The sequence below is a fragment of the Hibiscus syriacus genome, unplaced genomic scaffold (genome assembly GCF_006381635.1).
Source record: "Hibiscus syriacus cultivar Baekdansim isolate YM2019G1 unplaced genomic scaffold, ASM638163v2 tig00110987_pilon, whole genome shotgun sequence".
Classification (NCBI taxonomy): Eukaryota; Viridiplantae; Streptophyta; class Magnoliopsida; order Malvales; family Malvaceae; genus Hibiscus; species Hibiscus syriacus.
This window is the reverse complement of record NW_024062941.1, coordinates 2,142,065-2,149,934: the sequence shown is the minus strand read 5'-3', so window position 1 is coordinate 2,149,934 and position 7,870 is coordinate 2,142,065.

Sequence of the window (7,870 nt, the reverse complement as noted above, 5' to 3'; positions counted from 1 at the left end):
TGTGATTATCAAAGCTTGTGGGAATCATTATGGGTCATAATATATAATTTCCACACATTTTTAATGTCATAATCATCCACCATGAATCCACAAGCACACAATTCCCCAACATGTTTTTTACCTCATACAAGCAAGCAACACGAAATGTTATGAGCTACAAGTAGTAGAGAAGATTTATAATATGTTATATTAACTTACAAGCACTCCAAAACCGTTCTAACTTAACAATCGATCAATTTCTCATTGTCTTTGCTCTTGGAGGTTTCACACTCTCCATCCACTAATCAGAAGCCACCAAAAACGGCCCTACATCAAAATGATGAATATAAATTACTAAACTACAATGAATCTGGATGGAAACCTTAAAGGAAGCTCTTGGAGCTTCCTCCCAAAACCCAAAATGATCTCAAGAATATCATTGGAGAAGATGGTGAGCTAATATTGGAAATCATGATTCTTACCTTGATATTTTTAGTTGGATGCAGAGGAGAAAAAAATGTGAAGACTTTTGCTCTAGGTTCTTGCTTAAGGAGGAGAAAAGAGAGAAGAATGGATAATGTTATGAAGAAGAAGAAAGTTTGGGGAAGAGCATAAAATAAAAAGATGGTCAGCTATTTTCCCAAAAGCCATGTGATATAAGTCAATATTTCACCCAATTCAGCTATGATTTTTCTCAATGGGAAAAAACTCTTTATCTCTCTTCCTTCCATACTAAGCTCAAACATACCTTCTTCTTCTTCTTCTTCTTTTTTATCTCAAACAATACCAATTTCTCATCCGATTAAACTCAAAATTAATCCAAGAATAATCTATATTACAATCAACTTATTAAAATAAACTTCCATTCAATGCTTGAACGTTGACTCAAAATTCGAGTTATTACAATTTCCCCATACATAGGTGTCTTTGGAGGCTTCTATTGCGGTCTGCATAAACAAGCAACATCATCAAAAAACAGTTGGAGACGACACCTTCCCAAGGTACTATAAACAAATATCATATACATTATAGTTATTATGTTCTACGGTTTCTATCTCGTTTATTGAGATATCTAATTGTATAACTAAGTTACAAGAGTTATTGAGTACTCCTCTCATGGAAAAGAAATAAATGCGTTTCTGGTATTGGTCGGTGTAAAACGTCACCGTAAAAGCTGCAGGCGTAAATTTGTCGATGCAAGTATATTAGACCGCTACTAGCCATCGAATATCGATATCACGAGTAAAAAAAGTTAAATGTTTACAATTGTCGGTGTAATGAACTATAAAATAAAGATAATTGTAAGATATAATATCGAAGAAAATAAGAAAAAAATAAGGAGATACTAAAATAAATGGTGATAGAGTTTGGTGTTGTCAGTGAACTTTTCAACTAAGGTAATATTGTTGGCAAGATTAAAGACTGATGATTGTCATTGCAATGAAGTACATGAATCTTCCATAAAACTATGTTTTCATGTTTAACCAATGACCTACACAAGAACTATATGCTAAACCTTCCAATGACAACAATAATACTAATGCAAGAACAAGTGACCTAACTTCCGTTAAATCTCATGCGACTTCCGCCGACATGCTTGTTAACTTAAATTGTCACTGCACCTTTCAGAGACAGTGACTGCAATTAAACACTTCCGTGCAAACAGCATTTAAACCCAAAGATTAAACATGATTCGTAAAATAGCATTCGATCTTCGTCCATAGAGTACTTCCATACTAAAGAACTTCAAACATAACCATTAGCGTTCAAGCATAAAATAGAATGAAGAAGAAAATGGAAAACTATTCCAAGTTGTAGACACCCATTTTCGTCCGAGTCTTTTTTACATTATATAGTATATATGATAATATATATAATAATATATATAGCTTTTTGAAGATATATAGTATAGTTTTTGAAAACATATACTATATAGTTAAAAAAGGGTTTTGAAGACATATAATATATAGTTTTTAGAAAATGGTTTTTTGAAAACATATAATATATAGTTCTTAAAAAACGATTTTTGAAAACATATATAATATATATATATATATTAAAACGGTTTTTGAAAACGTATATAATATAATTTTTGAAAAAATATTTTGAAAACATATACGTATAGTTTTTAAAACGGTTTTTGTAAACATATATAATATATATAATTTTTGAAAATATATTATATTGTTTTTGAAATATAAAACATACATATTATTTTATTTTCCATTTTTTAATCTTTTTATTTTATTTAATTATTTTAGGTCCAAATTAGGAGTCCAAATCCGGGTCCAACCAGGGTAAAAGGAGCCCAACCGAGCCATGCCAGCCTGACCCAGCCCAATAAGTCCAATAATGGGCTAGGATTGTGTAAACCCTAAATGTCGAGGGTGCCACATGGAGAAATCAAGCAGCTGGAGGCACGCGCGTGGAAGCCACGCATAATAACCGGCCGAAATTCAGGGCCAAATAACCCAGGACTGAACCATCTCGGGATTTCCGACCACACGAAAAATCGATCAACCCGAGGATAATGAGGACAAGGGAAATAGCCCCATTAGGAGCAGAAACAAGCACCGACGGTAGGATATAAATACCCCCACCAAGTTGTCAAAATGACAAGGAAAAAATGAGAAAATCACATCAACCACCAAAAAAAAAGAAAATATAGTGCAAAGGAAAATCGAGAGCAATACCCAAACGGAAAACCATCGAAATACCAAACAAAGTGCATCAAAATACCAAGTAAAGCATTACGTGAACCCTAAAAGTCATCACAAAAAAACAACAAAAAACATTGTCGGTTTTGGCTCGAAGAAGGAGCGGTCACCGAAACTCGAAAATTCGCCATGGAACAAAGGTAAAAGCTGTAACTTTGGGCATAGATATACTTCGATTAAGGCGTTATATCATTCTTAGGCTAGATTCGGTGTCAGGGGGTTAAGAGGAGTATTTGAGGGAGGTTTTGGGTTTTTCGACCATCGGAGGCGGTGGCCGGAGTGGCGTTCAGGGCAGCGATTTTGTCTCGGGAGGTTGGCTGCCATAGGCCAATTGGTTTGGGGTTAAGAGAGTTTAAGAGAGAGGGACATGTTTTTTTTTCTTATGAAATAAGTTGAAATAATTTTTTTTGGTTAAAAGGGCTATTTATATGGAGGGCTGTTGTGTAATTATGAAATTCTTAAATTATTTCTACAGTCCCTGCAGATTTGATGTGTAATTCATTTTTGTCACCTGTTGTAAATTTGCCCTTGAATTTTGAATTTATTCAATTTAATCCATGTTTAAATTTCTTATATTTTGCAAATTGACCCCTCATAACTTTTTATTTTTTCTTGCAGCTTTCAAATAATATCAATTTGAAGTTGAAGAGTTTACCTGAGAAGGGTTAGTTGAAATCGAATATTCGGTTCATCGTCACGTTGGTCGGAATAGGGAAGCCAAGGGGGTCGAGTTTTTTTTTTTATTTTTTGGAGCGTTTATGGGTTGTTTTTTGTGCTTTTAGGTTTTGGTTTGGGTTTAGATAAGTAGATCGATGCATTTTGGTTTATTTAGGGTACTTTTAGGAATTTCAGTCTCCGTTAGTGGTGGTCAGGGTGGCTGCGTAGATGTTCGGTGAGATAACCCGGTGAGAGGAGAAGAGGGAGTTGAGAGAGAAGAGAGGTTTTTTTAAGTTGGGTTACAAATGAAAAAAAGGGGGAGTGGCTTTTATAGTAAAAGTTTAGGGGTAAATCGTGTATAGATCCCCTAATATTTTCCGTGTTTGTACACTTTGGTCCATGGTCTGGTTTTTTTATTTATTTTAGTATCAAAATGTGTGTCCTTATTGTGTGATTTTCCATTTTATTTCAATAATATTGGCTGAAATAAAATATTGGTCGAATTGCATTGTAATCCCTCTAATTTACACGTATTTTTGCATTTTGGTCACCTGCTAGGATTGTTTTGATTTTAGTTTTAATTTATTTGGTCTGATCCTGTAATTTTTGCATTTTTGTTTATTAGTGAATATTTGGCTTATAAAAAATAGAAAATCATCATTAAGTCCCCCTACATTAACCGTGTTTGTACAAAATAGTAACATGTTGTCCTTTTTTGTGATACATTTGAATATATGTCCTTAACATGCCATTTTACATTTTATACGTTTCATTAAATATCTAGAACTAAATTTTTGGGATAATATTGTATGAGTCTCTCTAATTTTAACATGTTTTAATATCTTAGTCCCCTTATTTATTTTTTATTTAATTTATTTTCGAATTGGGATATTCTGTTTTATTTTTTTAAATTTAGTCACCTATAATGTTTAGGGTTATATTATAATTTTAATGCTTGTTTGTTTGTCATATTCGTGTACAAATCCTTGTTCATTAAGGAGTGGTTTAATTTATTTTATTAATTTAGTCCTAATTTAGTTTATAATTAAAATACTTAAATTTTAGGCTTTAGTCCGTAAATTTTGGTTTCTTTAAATTTAGTCCTTAAATTAATTTGTTGTTAGATTAACCCTAATATTAATTTCATGTTAAATTTATTTGGTAATTTGTAAATATGCAGTTAGTTTTTAAAAATCAACTTTGTATAGTTTTAGTTTTTTAATAAACAAATACATGTTTGTTTTATGTCTTTTGGATTAATCTTTTAGCTTTAGTTCCTTAATTTTGTTAGTATTATTGCCTTAGATTTTAGACTTAAACCTTAGATTTAGATTTCTCACACCTATACTCTAATTTAGAGAATAATTCGATTTTAGCTCTCGCATTTAGATGCTCGATGGCTCATTTCGATTATTCGATTCAATAAAAAAGTAATTAATTATGATTAATAATTAGAGTCTTAACATTAGTTTTTTCAGATTTTAGCCCTTGAATTTCTAATAATTAATTGATCGTAATTAATTAGGAAATAATTAATAAGAGTCTCCATTTTAGATAGAATTACACTTAGTCTTTAAATTAGGAAATTGTCTAAAATGGCTTCCGCATTTAATATGCTCGGAGGACCAACTCGATTATTCGATTAAGTAATTGGTCAAAATCAATTAGGGTTAATATTTGAGACTCCATTTTTAGGTATAAACCTTTAGGCTCTCTAAACTTCATAATTTGGCACTTTAGGTTAGGGGAACCCTTAATTAATTACCTAGTATAATTAGGTTAACATAATTGATTATTTGATTGCATTCCGATTTCACGACTAAGGAAATGTTGATTTACCAAGGAATCAATGGTATATCTCCCGCAAGTATGTTCAGGGGTGACTACTAGTGATTCCCGAAGTATGTCGACATCTTTTTCGAGACTGCATAATGATTTCTTAAAATCAAGGCAATGTCCAGTTATTGGGCATAATAGTTGATCTCTCGCATTCATGCTAGGGACAAACACAATTGGCTTAAATAAACGAACATCCTTTTCAATTGTGCATCGATAGTGAATTTTTGATTAAGTAAAGTTCGAACTCATAATTTCCAATTCTAAAAATAGGGTAATTTACTAGGTACTGATTTTTGGGCACTGTGGGGATGCTAATCCTTCCCCACGTGTAACTGACTCCTGAACCTGTTTTCTGGTTTTTTTTTGCATACCGAATTTGGTATTTTTAATAAAATAAAATGTTTTATTAAAATTACCCAATTTTTGGTGTTTTAATCACACCTTAAAATGATTGGCGACGACTCAACAATGTTCAAAATATTTTCAAAGAAAAACCCCAAGTCATACTGGTTTTTTCCCTACTAGGGCAAAAAATAGTGCCGACAGCTTGGCGACTCTGTTGGGGACATTTTGTTTTCCAAAACAACTTGAGAGTCGAGCCATGAGTTGTTTCCCTATGTTAGAATTATGGAAATTATGAGTTCGATCTTATTTAATTTACAGTTCATTATATTATTTCAAAAGAAAAAAGAAAAAAAGATTTTCTCTTTGGTTAATGCTTACTTTTGTGAAATTATTTAGGATTGTTGCGTATCATAGCTCTAAACCTAAGCTCAACCCGAATTTACCTAAGTAAGGGAAACGTCACACTTCATAGGGAGCATTGGACTTCCTCGTGTGGGTCTGACAAACTACTTCTAGAAAGGATCCTAAGTTGCCTGTCCGGATATCAGTTCTGAGATATAATTTACTGGTGTGATCCCCAAAGTTAAATTCGATTATCAAGTCTATAATGGGCCAAAATCAGAGTCCTTGTTAACTTTATCAGCTTGTTAGGACAGCTTGGGAACCCTTTCCTAGAACTAAGCCTCATCTAGAGAATTTAGTAGACCTACCCCGCTAGAGCCATGTGGAAAACCTAAGAGAATTAAGACGCATGTGGTTAGGGTTTTAATTTCTTTTTTGTGTTTTATGTCTGAAATTAACCTTCATTATTCTTTGAATTAATTTAACTTTACTAATTAGTATTCATTATTCTTTGAATTATTTGAATTAATTTAACTTTACTAACTTATCTCTTTTGTCTCTTATTTGCATGTATCATTCTCATTCTCATGTCATAACATTACATACAAGATATTGATTCCTGAAATATCTGGATATTGTAAAAAGGGCTTGAGAAAACAATGTATTATGATAGGGCCGAGAATGTGATAAATGTTCAGACTTGGTCAAAATATGGACAAAGTGATTTAGAAATAATATTGTAGCTAGGGAAGAATCTACGATGCCAGAAAAGGTTATTATTGGTGTCAAGTAAACACATTGGGAAGAGTTGTCAAGAATCTAAGCTAGTTGGGGTGAGACAGAGAAAATGTTGTTCAGAGAAGTCTATGGAGACGTAGTAGAGTTATTAAGAGTATCGATTGACACAGTTGTCGTTCAAGCTTTGGCTAAATGCTGGAATCCCGCGTATCATTGCTTCACCTTTGGCAAAGTAGACATGACTTACCCTCGAAGAGTATACCGTCTTACTGAGCATACCAAATGTCAAAAGGAACTCACTTTACACTAAGGCAATTCGATCCAAAGGATTCGTAAAAAAAGATGATACTTTGACTGGGAAGACAAAATAATGGATCACAAAGTATATTCGGAATAATGGGATCTCGTTGGCTCAACTAAAATGTTTGATCTATGAGCAAGCACCATACTAGAAAAGGAGAGATCAATTTATACTCGCACTATATGGTTTAGTAGTTTTCCCGAGGATGGAATATCACTTCAATATTGCTATAATAGATTTTCTAGAAATCATTTCTAGGAAAACAAATCCTGCACTAGCCATCCTAGCAGAAATATCCATGTCGTTAAACAAGTATAGGCGATCATGTGGTCAGTTTATTCATTGTGTATCTCTATTGATAGTACGGTGGTGGAACCATTCCTTGATAGTCAAAAGGGGTTGGGCCAGAAAGTATTAGTAAAATTTCTCTCCATTGGCAAACTTCCATGATAATTGCAAGATTCTAGAACCTTGCAAAGAAAAGACTGGATTGAGGCTCTACGAAATATGAAAGATATCGAAGTAGTCTGGAAAGCGTGTTGGTTTACCCAAGGAAGACATATTGTACAAAGACAGCAATGACAACTATGTTATGTTACACATAGTATGGGGAGCAATTGGCTACACTTCTTTGATGGTAATTCGATAGTTTGGTGCCCGACAGCTCATACCAGCTACTCATGGACTGAAAGAGACAAAGTTTTCCTTTTCTATCTCAAATTATAAAGACCTAATCTCGAAGATATACAATGCATGGCAAAAACCTTGTTTCATGAATTTCAAGATGATAGAACTAACATTCACGTTAGCCTACAAGGTTTACTGAACGAGGAGAATAAATTATAATACCCTGAAACCAAATTTAGAAGATGGGTTGACCATAGAGGAACGATTAAGAAGGCTCCCGACTGAAGCCTAGTTATTAAGAAAAGAAATTAGGCTAATGAATCTG